We start from the raw sequence: 16,278 nt of genomic DNA, 5'->3' as shown, positions 1-16,278 counted from the left end.
TATATATATATATATATGATGTATATATATACATTATGATAAAATCAAAAGAGATAATATGAGCAATATTATAAATTTTTGTTTTCAAAATATGTATGCGACATAAACAGATATCTATGTAAAGTCGTTGCTTCTACGAAACGATAGAACAGAAATAGAGTAGAAATCCAACATATTTTCTGTCTCTACATATTTAACACAAAGCGAAAAGCTTGTATTTTATTGCTCTTTCCAAAGTGTGCACATATCCTTGACAATTACTCTACATAATGATATCGGTAATGTAACTATAAAGCGTTGGTAATATACCGACACTTTTAGTTACACTTAGATGAGGGCGTTCATCCGTCGGAGTTCGCCCGTCGCTCCGGCATCCTCTTAATTTGGAGACAATACTCGTGGCTGATATTTTCAAGTCTGTATAGCAAAGTCAGTAGTTCTTCGGGGCTGTTAGTAATTAAGAGAGTGTCATCACCATAGCGAAGGTTCGACATCCTCCGGCCACCAATCTTTACACCACCATTCCAGTTGTTCAGGACTGTGCGCATTATGTATTCACTATAGATATTGTATAATAAAGAAGAGAGTACACATCCTTGACGCACTTCTTTGTTGATTTTGCATTTTTTTTTTTTTGTTAGTGTATTGTCTATTTTCACAACAGTAGTGCTATCTTCATAGAGTTGTTCAATGAGTTTAATTAGGTATAATTAACCTATATATCGTTCTAATTCGTTCTATGATTGAATATGGGGTTTTTTTACTTCATAAACTATCTAAAAGTTCCTCTCTGAAATTAAATCGAATTCAATATCAAGCGCTTAGACTCGCTTTGGGATTGAGAAATTCAACTCCCACAAATGCAATATTGGCAAAGGCCAAAGAGCCTCCTTTGGCTATTCGACTAGATTATATCTGCAAAAATTTTTTAACTAAAACTTGTGCTAATTCTAATCACCCAATGGGTTCAATTTTAGAATCGATTATAGACATTGAAGATAACCCCACTATAATCAACAGATTTTTGGATATTTCTTTGTTATTAATTTCAGAATTGTGAAAAATTACTCTCATCTTTTGGAAAAGGATTCAAGACCATTGAGTTTCTCCAAGAGCTTCGAGTCGATCTCTTGTTGACTTAGAATCTGGACATTACCTTTCCACCGTTTGTCAGCCTGATTTAGTGTTTAGAGATAAATTTGCCGTTGAACTTGAGAATTCCTTCTGTTTATTTACGGATGTCTCGAAACAAAAGGAGGCCAATTTCACTGGATTGGCTATCACCAATCTTGACGAATCTGTATCAAAACTTTTTAGAGTTCCGAACTTTATCCCTATTTTTACGGTTGAAGCAATGGCCTTGTTAGAGGCCATTGGGATTATCCGTGAAAGGGGAATCAAATCCGTCATAATATTTTCTGATTCAAAATCAGTCTTTTCTGAATTATCTCATTTTGATATCTTTGGCAAGAAATCTCATCTTATATCTAAAATTAGAGAGGACCTCCTCTCTCTCAAAAACTCGGGATTTGACATAAAATTGGCTTGGATCCCCGCTCATAAAGAAATTCGAGATAATGAGTTAGCTGATCGCAAACCCAAAGTAGCAGTCAGATTAGGTATTGATATCTTCCCACTCGGGATTTCGGACTTTTGTGGAAGGATCAAATGTTTGAAAATTTCTTTGATTGGTGTAAGACTTCTGGTTAGGTGGATCTTTCTATTTTAAGAATTACTTTACATTTTCCAGGGTAAATATGCCGATGAAGGGAGGCAATCTCGATGACCTTGACCTTGACATATGTTGTCAAGGTCATGACCCTGAACAACATTCAAAAGGTTTTAGCCGTCGCTCGTTTTTTATTAAAAAATTATTAAAAAAATAAGTTTAACGATTTAAACGTAATTATCTGACACTATGTACATAGCATAAATTTAATTTTTAGTTTTAAATCAGAAATAGGTTTGGGTTAGGTTATATCTTCCGGAAGTGGAGCCCCTCTGTAAGAAGGCGGAACCTGCGTCCATGCATGTACTTTCCAAAACGAAACCAAAGTCACTCTATATCTAACCTTAACCCTTCTAAAACGTACATGATGTCGTAACGGATAATTTTTATATAAAAGCCTTAGCTGGCACTTTACCTATATTTTTTTATGTGCACATGTATCGTTGTTATATAAGTCAGTATTTTGAAATAATATTTTGATTATCACTAATATATAAATAGAAAACATCAGCAGCTTATTTCTCGGAATTCGCCTAGAGACAAAATTCGCCCGAATTTCCATTGTTTATTCGGTCTGTGCCATGTCATAATAAGCATTCGTAATATTCTTCAGTTATACATGGTGAGTATTAAAATGACTCACCCTGTATGTTGACATTCCGCTTTTCATTTTCGCTTTGTAACGTTATAATCAAAAACAAAGGCGAACACATAGATGAAGGAAAAATTTAGTTTTAAGCATTATTGTGCGTACAATTTTTTGGTAATTAGATACGTAAACATAAATAAATACTTTTCACATGATTACTACATTGTTTTAATTGTTTCTAACACTTATAGAACGATTGTTTTAGATGGGCAAATACTTTTGAGCGGTAGTGTATGTAGGTTGAGAAGTTCACATAGGTCCCTTAACGAGAGCTTATACAGATTCCGTATTGTAGACTCCCCGCTTTGTGTATCATGCAACCAGCTGGAAACTGTCAACCATGTTTTTTGGGAATGTCCGTTATGTGATCGAGAAAGGACCTCACTGCTGGGGGAGGTGTGCAGGATCTATAATATACTGCCTTTGTCAATTGAATCCATTTTATCAGACTTAAACAATGATATGTTTAGTTCGTTGGAATCATTTTTTATGAATATTGAGAAAAAAAATTGATAATTAAAAAAAGAAAAAAAAACTTGTGCTATATATTTGAGACATATGGTTTTCCCCTTTTAAGTATGTTTTAATATGTTTTTCTGTATTTATTTTTGCGTGTAGTTATATTACGAATCAAATATTTATGTAGTATTCATTACAAAAAATTACTTTTACTTATAAATTAAGTATTTAGATGTAAATCTAGTTATAGATATTCGATATCCTTTATAGATTATTTTAATTTATATATTGGCATTTAAATCAATTTATGTTATTTTCAACTAACAATAAGTCGATCTTATATTATTGGTGCAATACTAACAAAGGGACATTGTCCTCTCCGATTTCGCCGAGCTTGCGGTATATTATAGTTGTACCCTCTCACTAATCCATGATAAAATAATACGACCAAAGCGATTGCGAAAAAAACACGATTAAAAATTTGCATGATGTTTATGTACCAAACTGTAAGTATAGATTGGTAGCTAAGCGGCGTGGCTTGGTGGTTAAGGCGAGCGGCTACTACTCTGGTTCGTCTCTTACTTTTTGAAACTTTTTTTTAAAATTTGCACTGAAGCGAATTATTGTGTTATTTATTTTTATTATTTTAAAGGACGAATTATTATTATTAATTGTTTTAATTATAAAATTTATTATATTTAAAAATGATCTTTATTTTACCTCTAGAACACGCTAATAAAGTATTGTACGAAGGTTGTGAGACACCCTGTATATGTAACAAGCCGCTTTCGCGAGGCGGGCGACGGATAACTCGGTCGGGATCCTGGGTTCGTGAAAGTGGTATCGTGTTGGTACAGCGTGAGTGTATGTATAGGTGTACGAGGTGTGTGTGTGTATGTGCGCGCGAGACGAGTGGTAGTGACGAGTGCGTATGATCTAGATGTGCGAGTACGTATAATGTATGTGTGCGAGCACGTATAAATTATAGGTGCGAGTACGTATAATGTATGTGAGCGAGTTTATAACTTTTATCGCATATCAAATGAACGAATTAAATAATTTTTAAATATAATAAATTTTATAATTAAAACAATTAATAATAATAATTCATTCCTCAAAATAATAAAAATAAATAACACAATAATTCGCTTTAATGCAAATTAAGAAAAAAAAATTTCAAAAAGTAAAAGTCGAACCAGCAATACGCAGAGTAGTAGCAGCGCGCTTTAACAACCAAGCCACGCCGCTTAGCTGCCAATCTGTACTTACAGTTCGGTACATAAACACCACGCAAATTTTTAAACGCGTTTTTTTCGCGAATGCTTGAGAGTTGGGTCGTATTACTTTACCATGGATTAGTGGGAGGGTACAACTATAATATACTGCAAGCTCGGCGAAATCGGAAAGGACAATGTCTGGTGTTCCCCTTGTAAGTATTATTACTATTACTATTATGTTCTTTTTCAGTTTCAGTTTAAATTTGTGATTTCTCTAAACAATTATTAGTATTTTTTAATTTTAATTTTAATTTTAATTTTAAGTTGAGTTTAGTTTAGTTACTTAAATATATAAATTACAAAATACGTAATTACTCAGGGCTGTGTCCCGATTCCCTACTCGGATGCGCCCGATATTGTAGTTGTAGTGTATGTCGCGTACGCCCAAAAGAACATTCCTACCAATCCATGTATTACAAATAACTGAGCTGTTTTCAGCCATGAACCTTGTACTATATGTATGTATCAGTTGCCCGGATGGGTCCTCCCCAAGCTATTATTTTAGCCAAATAAAAAAAAAAGCGCGAGTTAACGAGTGTAATAAAGGTAAAGAAAGACCGTGTATTGTATGAAAACATGATCTATTTCAACAGTCTGCAATTTAGTACGTTCTTAATTTTCTTATAAATGTCAATAATACTTTTTTTCTATATTCTCGATCATATCAAGTAGAATAGAGTTAAGCGAGACATTTAATATATCACGAATATAGTAGAAACAAAAAAGAAGAATAAAATGACTTTATTAATAAACAGTCCTGTTTATTTGTGTAAATCATACTAATCATGTTTTATCTCGAAATCTATTACAAATGCAGCAATGCATAGCGAATGCTTCCTCAAACAGTACATGTCCCTAAAAGACGTCTAAAAACGACAATTATTTATAATTAAATACATTTCCAGTTTTTTTATTAGAGTTCTGGGTGTGGAATTCCACGAGTTATAAAAAAAAAACTTTTCACACTCAAAGCGCTAAAACCAATATTTTAAAAGATATGGAAATTATTTGTATGATTATATCAAGGAAATTAAAAAAGAACGAGTAAAGTGTGTATTTAGAGAATAATGTAAATAATACTTATACGAATATATAAATAACTTGCTGCATATCGTTGCTTCGTTTATCACTTGATGCTTTTCTGGAATCTTTTTTTCTCTTTTATTCATTCTTTGCTATTTCTTCGTGGCACTTACACTCATTCGCAAAAACACGATTAATTACGATTGGTCGAATACGTGATGATCGCGGAATACTTTGTACGGCACTCCCGATCGGGAAACGATCACACAGGAATACGTATTTTGTTATATCACAAGAGAGAAACACAAAAAATACGATTTAATGACATTTACACGAGATCAATATCATGCGCCATTCGCTACAGTAAAGTTATTATTATTTTTGATATACAGAATGAGGAAAGTATGGAAACCCTGAAAAATTTCGAAAAATATAAGTTTTATAGGAAATTATTTCGAATAAAAGTTGTGGGATTTAAAAAGATCCATTTACTGATCTTATCAGTTTGGGTTTGGATGGCGTTGCCAAGGTCAGGACAAGGTCACCTTGAATTTTTTAAATGAAAACTCCTATTTTTTATTACATATTCTTGTAGCCTTTGTCGAGACCTTTTCAAAACACTATAATAAAGTATTTTTCATTAAGTATTTTTCGAGTTATTTTATATCTTAATCTGACATATTTTGATATAAAAAATAAAATATCTCGTAAAATATTTAGTTTTCGATAATCTTACCGTAATACTTTTATGTTTCTGCAATATACCCACACTTCCACCAAGCGTATCGAAATATATTCTTAAATCTGGGCGAGGAAAACTGGTTATGTATTAAAGACTGTATTTTGAGGATGTTATTCCTTAAATGTAAATTTACATCACAGTTATACAGCATGACAATATCAGAAAATTGTCTTAAAAATTTCTTCCAAAGTCTAAAAGTGTAAACGTCCAGCGGTTGAATTAAACCAGTGGTTCCAAAGGGAATCGTAAAAATTTGAACGTTTTTATTGTCTTTATCAATATTGTCAAACTTTTTTTCAGTCTGGCCAGTCCAAGAATCTAACAAAAGAACAGAGTTTTTCCCGGTGGTTGTAAAAAAACGTTTGCGAACCAATTAATGGCAAGGTCGGATGTTAATTTGCCTGATTTTGGTGCAAATACGACAATATTGTATGCTTTGTACAAAGTTTTCTCAACGATTGGTCCAAATTTACCACTAGTTTCTTGCAGGACTATTAATAAAGGGGACTTTAAATCTCCGTTGGCAGAAATGATTGGCTGAATAGTGTAGCTGTGCGTCAAAGAATTCAAAGATCGCGCTAAACACTCGACTTTCAATGATCCTTTTAAAGCAAGCGGGTGACCTGCATGCGTTTCTAAATTGAACCCCGATTGATCGGAATTATAGACATTGTCTTCATCTACCAACATGATCTCTGATTTTACTTTAGAAACAAATTTGCTTGATGCTTGTAATAATTTTTTCTTTGACGATATTTGTTTTTTAGTCACAAATTTATTTATCTTTCTCGATACAATTCCATGATTCACTTTAAAATTATGTACCCAAAATGTGGAAGCAGTGAATAATGTCGGTGACAAATTGATTTCTTCTCTAGCCCGTAAAGTCTATCTTTTTATATCAATGTCATGAATAGAAAGCGATCTTTCAGAGGAAATTTTGAATTGATCCAAAACATACTTCGAAATTTGTAATAATTTTTCATTTCTCGTACCACTTTCTTTAATTTGTGCCACCCACCTATACAATGACCTCAAACCAGAAACTTTCTTAAATCTGTGCTGAACTGACTTTAAAGGCAAAGCTTGTGTCTTCCCGGAACGCCAAAATTGTACAGCCTTTGTTTTATATTCGATATCAATATCAATTATAGTTTTCTTGCAATCCTTTATTGATTCTTCGAAATCACTTTGAGAAACCTCATCAACGGGAATTGCTTCAGGATATACACTTTCTTTATTAAAGCTTAAAGTATCAATGCTTTCGACAAATATCTGTACATCTATAGCATCTTTAATTAAATTCTCCAAATTAGCTACAAAAGATTTTTCCTCGTCTGTAATAACTGAATACACATCATATTCAGGAGAATTAAAACTTCTTTGTAATAAAAAAACAATGTTTCTTGGATTCATCGACATTATCTTTACAGGTACTTTAAATCAATGCTCGGAATTAGTTGCCCTTTTCGGTCGGATTTCTGAAGGGAGTAGTGAGGGTCCCCCCACTACCGTTCGAGCTTCGACAGCCGAGCCGCCGATCGCGCGGGTAACGCTGTGCCTCACACAGGAGCGTCTCTATATCAAAAATATGCTGGGATCGTACCTTCCACCAAATCGCCATTAAAATTTTGTTAATAGATAATTTTTATTTTCATAATTAATTAATATCAAAATTTTTATTATTCACATATTATATATGTAATATATTTTAATTTGATCTTCTAGGTCCTAGAAGATCAAATTAAAATTTGTAGACAAATTGATTGTTTTGGTTTTATCTGCTTCCTCTTTTGTTTTTCGATGTTTCGTTACTGTTAGGGGTAGTTCTCGATTAGGACCTTTTTGCTACAAATTCGCCTCAAAGTTATGCTCATTTCTTACTTTTTTGCAATTTTCGCACTTTTTGACAGGGTGTAAAACTTTTGAAAAAATGCGACCGCCATATTGGATCCGCCATTTTGAATTCTTAAAAACGGACTTCAGATTCGTTATCAGCGACCCCAAAAACCCTTAGTTACCTGATTTCGCAACAATCGTAAAAATAATTCGTAAAATAGTCGAACCTACCCCCAAAATAGATAAGGGTGATTTCTACCCTTCAAACGGCTTTCGGGCCGATATAACAATATACGTGTCTAATAGTTTTCCATGTACTACTTGTATGCCAAGTTTCAGGAAAATCGCCGTATGACACTTCCCTAGTGTTACTTGTTAGATGCCTCACCCTGTACATATAATATACATATGCACAATAATACAAACTGTAAAATCGAAAGATTAAAGTAATGAAAAGTTGTGATGTAACAATCGTTTAATTAATAATTAACATATGCATTTATATTGCATTTTTTAGGAAAATTTAAAGCATCGGACAAAATATATATTGACTCTAACAAGTAACACTACCCAACTGATACTCACCGATTTGAATGAAACTTAACATACTTGTTAAACACCGAAAAACATTAAATACGTGTTTTTTTTGTTTCGGCTAAACACGATTTTTAGGGGTAGAAAGCACTCCTCAACCCCTGGAGGTGGAAACAGTTATGGCTAATTATTTCTGAAACGATACATTTTCTGAAAAAAGTGCTTAGGACCAAAGTCGTAGAGTTCAAAGTGATGCACTTGATGGTGACCTTGAAGTCGACCTTGAGGTCGATTTTCAAGGTTATTTGAAAATCATTTCATGTTTTTTAAAGGGAGTAGTTTACTTTTCATCCTGAGAATCGATAGAGCGTAAAATTTTACATTCAGAACGTTGGTGATTTGTAAATAAAACAAGCCTCTGCAATTTAAAATTGTTCATTGATCCAACCAATTAAGGCAAGATCAGTCAATAATTCGATCAATAAAGGAATTAAAAGTTAATTATTCATTCAAATAAGGCAAGATGTGATCGAGATCCAGCCAGTGAAGGCAAGATGTGAGCAAAATCCAGCCAGTAAAGGCAAGATATGGTCGAGATCCAGCCAGTAAAGGCAAGATATGGTCGAGATCCAGCCAGTAAAGGCAAGATATGGTCGAGATCCAGCCAGTAAAGGCAAGATATGGTCGAGATCCAGCCAGTAAAGGCAAGATATGGTCGAGATCCAGCCAGTAAAGGCAAGATGTGAGCGAAATCCAGCCAGTAAAGGCAAGATATGGTCGAGATCCAGCCAGTAAAAGCAAGATGTGAGCGAAATCCAGCCAGTAAAGGCAAGATATGGTCGAGATCCAGCCAGTAAAAGCAAGATGTGAGCGAAATCCAGCCAGTAAAGGCAAGATATGGTCGAGATCCAGCCAGTAAAAGCAAGATGTGAGCGAAATCCAGCCAGTAAAGGCAAGATATGGTCGAGATCCAGCCAGTAAAAGCAAGATGTGAGCGAAATCCAGCCAGTAAAGGCAAGATATGGTCGAGATCCAGCCAGTAAAAGCAAGATGTGAGCGAAATCCAGCCAGTAAAGGCAAGATATGGTCGAGATCCAGCCAGTAAAAGCAAGATGTGAGCGAAATCCAGCCAGTAAAGGCAAGATATGGTCGAGATCCAGCCAGTAAAAGCAAGATGTGAGCGAAATCCAGCCAGTAAAGGCAAGATATGGTCGAGATCCAGCCAGTAAAAGCAAGATGTGAGCGAAATCCAGCCAGTAAAGGCAAGATATGGTCGAGATCCAGCCAGTAAAAGCAAGATGTGAGCGAAATCCAGCCAGTAAAGGCAAGATATGGTCGAGATCCAGCCAGTAAAAGCAAGATGTGAGCGAAATCCAGCCAGTAAAGGCAAGATATGGTCGAGATCCAGCCAGTAAAAGCAAGATGTGAGCGAAATCCAGCCAGTAAAGGCAAGATATGGTCGAGATCCAGCCAGTAAAAGCAAGATGTGAGCGAAATCCAGCCAGTAAAGGCAAGATATGGTCGAGATCCAGCCAGTAAAAGCAAGATGTGAGCGAAATCCAGCCAGTAAAGGCAAGATATGGTCGAGATCCAGCCAGTAAAAGCAAGATGTGAGCGAAATCCAGCCAGTAAAGGCAAGATATGGTCGAGATCCAGCCAGTAAAAGCAAGATGTGAGCGAAATCCAGCCAGTAAAGGCAAGATATGGTCGAGATCCAGCCAGTAAAAGCAAGATGTGAGCGAAATCCAGCCAGTAAAGGCAAGATATGGTCGAGATCCAGCCAGTGAAGGCAAGATGTGAGCGAAATCCAGCCAGTAAAGGCAAGATATGGTCGAGATCCAACCAGTGAAGGCAAGATTTCATAATTTCTTTTCATAGTCTATGAGTATAAATTCCATGATAATTGGCATTATTCTTTATATTCATGGCAATAATAAGGAATAGCTTTATCTTCTATCCCCAAAAAAATGCTCCATACACAGAGAGTTAGTACACCACGCACATTTTATTACTGCAATGTTATTGCAGATTTTGCAGACTGTACCGCAATTCTTTAAACAGAAATCAACAGGCGTTTCACATCTATCTGGTTTTTCTTCAATATATCCACTTTTCCACCAGGCATATTTAATCATGTTTTGGAATCGGGGTGATGAGAATTGATTGTGGATTAATGATTGAATTTTGAGAATGTTATTCCTCAAATGTAGGTTAATATCATAGTTGTATAAGAGAATTAAGTCCGAAAATTGTTTCAGGAAGTTTTTCCACGGTCTGAATACGTAGACATCCAATGGTTGAGTGAAGCCAGTTGTTCCCGCAGGAATTGTAAGGATTTTTACTTCTTTATTACCCTTGTCTATATTTTCAAATTTCTTTTCTGTTTGTCCTGACCAAGAGTCCAAAAACAAAATAGACTTTTTGCCAGCATTAGGCAAGAAGACATCTTCAAACCATTTAATAACAATGTCGGATGTCAATTTTCCAGATTTTGTGGCAAAAACGAGGATATTATCTGCTTTGTATATTGACTTCTGTATTATCGGTCCGAAACGACCACTTGTTTCTTGCAGAACTATTAATAAGGGGGATTTCAAGATACCATCGGCAGATATTAAAGGTTGTATTGTGTAACTGTGAGTCAAGGAATTCAAAGATTGAGCAAGACACTCCACTTTCAAAGAACCCTTTGAGGCTAATGTACGACCAGCATAAGTTTAGAAATAACTTTATACAATATAGATCAGTTAAAAGATTTGAACATCTAAAACTGTTGTTTATTAAGAAATTATCACGCATCGAGCTCAATGAAAATTATATGTCATCTAAATTTGCATATACACAGGTCTTCAAGTTATCGAGGATTATTGATCGCCACATTCCGTCATCGGTCTGCAATTCGTTCCTTAATAGACAAAGTGGTCCTCTATATACATTTTTCAGGAAGGAGAGAGATAGATTAAATAAGAAATTTGAATTTTTATACTCTAAACAAAACGCTCAACGAGCTAATATGACACCTATTCATTATACTTATAATGTTTTCACTCACAGGTATACATAAAATAAAATAACAACCTTCCATACCCTACATAATAATAATCAAAACGCTCCAAACAATAACATCGAGATCTTTATAGATCCTATTCACAAATAAAATAATAAACAAACAATTTTACATCTGGAAGATAAAAATAAACTTGTCAATTAATACGCTATGGAACAATACCAGGGATCAAAAAGTATGTCATCCTTGAAAATGTATGATATCCTCTCCATCCTCGGTTGACTAGCCGGGAAGCCAAGAAATAAAGTTTAAAGAGACATGTTCTCGATTATGTGCTTCCTGGAATCAACAGGGACGGGGTACTTCTTTAGACAACAATAATAAATATTTGATACTCAACTTCAGTCACTACTAAATCACAGATCATTATGAGAAATCGAGCCGTAAATATTATTGACAAGTTACCATCTTACTCTTTTCCTCAGGGTGAATTAAAAAACACTTTCAAACACTTAGTTTCTATTACTAACAAATTCCTTAATCAACATCCTAATTTAATCCTTACGCGAGCAGATAAGGGTAACATCACGATCGCTTTAGATAAGGACAAATACATAAAAAAAGTAGAAGCTTTATTAAATGATAAGGATACATACTCCATTGTGAAGAAAGATCCCACTAATAAGCTCACCAATGGTCTCCGTGAATTATTGACAAGATGGAAGAACGTTAATTTTATTACTGCTGCAACTCATAAATCATTGTTTTGCAGTGAGGGAGGGTTACCGAGAGCATATATCTCCGTAAATTGCGACATTCCCAAAACTGAATTTTTATTAGCGACTAGATTTGTATTGAATTCAACTTTTTTCATTTTCAATAATGTAATATATCAGCAAACCTTCGGTACTCCTATGAAGTTTAAAGAGACATGTTCTCGATTATGTGCTTCCTGGAATCAACAGGGACGGGGTACTTCTTTAGACAACAATAATAAATATTTGATACTCAACTTCAGTCACTACTAAATCACAGATCATTATGAGAAATCGAGACGTAAATATTATTGACAAGTTACCATCTTACTCTTTTCCTCAGGGTGAATTAAAAAACACTTTCAAACACTTAGTTTCTATTACTATTATTTCGATGATGTCGCAATGGCAATTCCATCTAACTTAATTGGTCACACATTAAACATTTTTAATTCCTATCATCCGAGATTACAATTCACAATTGAAATCTGGTCTAACAATAGTTTAAAAATTTTTTGGACGTAACAATGTTTCTAATAAACAATAACATAGTTTTCGATTGGTTCCACAAAGAGACTTTTTCAGGCAGATATCTTAATTTTTTGTCTCAACATCCTTTATGTCAAAAAAAGGGCACAATCATCGGGCTTTTAGATAGGGCAATTTTCTTATCACATCCCATGTTCCACACAAAAAACATTAATTTCATCATACAAGTTTTACTGAAGAACTCATACCCATTAAATTTAATTTTTCAAACATTCCACCACCGATTAAAAACAATATTTTACAAATTAAATCACCTAAATAAACATAATATGGAGGAATGTCCACCTAAAAAAGTTTTTTTTACCATCCCATACATATCCTCCATATCTGAAAAATTTATTAAGATTACAAAAGATCTCGATGTAAAACTTTCCTATTTTAGTTTCAATAAATTTAATAAGTACATAAAAACACACAAGGATAGTATCCCTAAATCTCAGTTCAGGAACGTTGTTTATAAAATCAATTGTTTAGATTGTGACGCTTCCTATGTTGAACAGACTAAAAGAAAATTACACAAAAGAATTTCGGAACACCGGAATCACATCGGACGTAACACAGCTAATCATTCTGTGGTGACCGATCATAGGATAGATCTGAATCATGATTTTAATTGGGATGAGATTGAGATATTAGACAGTGAACCTTTCCTCCATAAACGATTATTATCGGAAATGATTTCCATAAAGAGGCAAAAAAATAGTATTAACTTGCAGACAGATACTGAATGCCTACCCGATATATATACGACCGTTATAGACAAATTGTCTAAATTATGAAAAACACAAACAGTCAAAGTCACTTTTGTATCCGACTAGCTTCTAGTTTTCCTTTGCGATCCACCAGTCTGTTTTGCGATATCGTTTAAAACGGTCCTTTTTAATCATTGACTGGACTAACATCTTTGGAACATATCAGGTATTTAACAGAGGATTAACTTTCTAGTCACTTTTACAATTTTAATTTTATTCAAATGACTATCTTTAAAATTAAACTTAAACTTATTAGCATTAATTTTTACTATGTTCTATTTTAAATTTTTTTTATATTTTCATATTTTTATATATATTTTTATCGCTGGACTTGACTTCTTATTTCTTTTAAGTTTTTTAATAGTTTCTTAGTTTTTTTAATTTTTTAATTAAGTTTTTATTACGTTGACTGAAGTTGAGTATCAAATATTTATTATTGTTGTCTATGTCTAAAGAAGTTTTACTGGCTGGATCTCGACCATATCTTGCCTTTACTGGCTGGATCTCGACCATATCTTGCCTTTACTGGCTGGATCTCGACCATATCTTGCCTTTACTGGCTGGATCTCGACCATATCTTGCCTTTACTGGCTGGATTTTGCTCACATCTTGCCTTCACTGGCTGGATCTCGATCACATCTTGCCTTATTTGAATGAATAATTAACTTTTAATTCCTTTATTGATCGAATTATTGACTGATCTTGCCTTAATTGGTTGGATCAATGAACAATTTTAAATTGCAGAGGCTTGTTTTATTTACAAATCACCAACGTTCTGAATGTAAAATTTTACGCTCTATCGATTCTCGGGATGAAAAGTAAACTACTCCCTTTGAAAAACATGTTTCCAAATTTAATTGACCTTGAAAATCGACCTCAAGGTCGACTTAAAGGTCGCCATCAAGTGCATCACTTTGAACTCTACAACTTTGGTCCTAAACATTTTTTTCAGAAAATGTATCGTTTCAGAAATAATTAGCCATAACTGTTTCTACCTCCAGGGGCTACCACCTTGAGGGGTGCTTTCTACCCCTAAAAATCGTGTTTAGCCGAAACAAAAAAACACGTATTTAATGTTTTTCGGTGTTTAACAAGTATGTTAAGTTTCATTCAAATCGGTGAGTATCAGTTGGGTAGTGTTACTTGTAAGTATAACAATAAAGATAAATTATTATTATCGTAAAAATCGATAATCGAGGATCGCAACGAAACAATGATTTATATCTTTTTTCCCTGTCGTTTTAATGTTTGTTTACAATAATAAATAATCGCATGGAATACGCGCTTCAATACAAATTTATCATCGTGATATAGTTTTGTGTTATTTATTAAAAGTTAATTAATTATTAATTATAATAATCATAGTGAATCATGTTTTAATACTTGTCGCCATCGCTTCTAGAAAAAGAATTCGACAATATACGAAGCGTTTCGAGCTACTATACTTTATTGTCGCGAATGATACCAGAACCGAGGCACGTAACATTAGCGCGCTATAAGTATGTCGCAAAAAACAAGCATCATGTTATTATTAATTTCTTGCCGAAATATTTTACGTACTGTACATACGCGGAATATTAAATTATAGAAATATTTTAAATTATAGATTAATTTATTAAACGATCGATGTGTATCATGAAACCTTTTGTTATGCTACTTACATGAATCTACGATTCGATTATTTGACTGCGCCTTTGCTTCAATTTAATATCAATAATCCTATATATTAATAATCTAACACTTTAATGAATTTGAGAAGGATTTACAATTAATAATGCAACATTAAATCGATTTTAATATTTTATTTATTTTATTTTTCTATTTATTATTGCATTAATATTACATTTATTTTTTTCATCAATCAGGATTATCAAAACTACTAGAACAAACACAAATTAAAATAAAATCCCTTTCCATATTTATTTTACTATTAAAGACATTCTAAAATTTAGACTTTTTATCTTCATTTTTCGTATCATTAATTTTGAATACCCTTATTACGGAAAATTATGATAAATGTTTTAGACAAAAGTTTTAGATCTCATAGAGATATACATTTTATGTCCTATTCATTTTTACCGTACGAGTGATACTTTTCGATAAAAATGATGGACTCTAAATCTTATATCTGTCCTCCCATCTAAGCATGTACTTTGCAGTACATATGCGAATTTACATGGGTTTGCAACTTTCCACGCAAAGCGAGGTTCCACGCAAACCTATTTGTCTAGTTTTTTGGTAGTGGAGACCCCCACAGGGGGGCGGAACCCACTGTTTCCACGCATACACTTTTCCACACGAAGCGAGGTTCCACATGGGTTTGCAATTTTCCACGCAAAGCGAGGTTCCACACAAACCTATTTGTCTAGTTTTTTGGTAGTGGAGCCCCCCGCAGGGGGGCGAAACCCACTGTTTCTACTCATACACTTTTCCACGCAAAGCGAGGTTCCACATGGGTTTGCAACTTTCCACGCAAAGCGATGTTCCACGCAAACCTATTTGTCTAGTTTTTTAGTAGTAGAGCCCCCCTAAAAAAGCACTCTAAAGTTAGGATTTTTGTGTTAACGCTGTTACTATCTTTATACTCCATTTCCTCGAAAACTATTATTCGTACAGTGAAAATGTATAGAACCTAAAATGTTTATCTCTGTGAGATCTAAAACTTTTGTCTAAAACATTTATCATAATTTTTCGTATTTACTGAGATAAACGTAAAAAACTATAATTTTTATGGGTTTTTCATGGTTTTTACCATGAAAATCAAGTAGTCGCCAATTTTCACTATGATATTCGTAATCAGCGCATCAAAATACGTAAGAATACTGAGTTTCAAAAAAATTGGTGGTGAGTACTTTTCGGAACTACACCCGAAATTAATATCTGCTTCGACAAATAGCAATCGCTTATGAATCGTTAATTATTAATTATCATAGAGATCGAGTTTCAGATCTTTTAATAATTCT

Source organism: Formica exsecta, unplaced genomic scaffold, assembly GCF_003651465.1.
Source record: "Formica exsecta isolate Colony F162 unplaced genomic scaffold, ASM365146v1 scaffold135, whole genome shotgun sequence".
In the NCBI taxonomy this organism is placed as follows: Eukaryota; Metazoa; Arthropoda; class Insecta; order Hymenoptera; family Formicidae; genus Formica; species Formica exsecta.
This window is presented reverse-complemented; position numbering follows the sequence as displayed.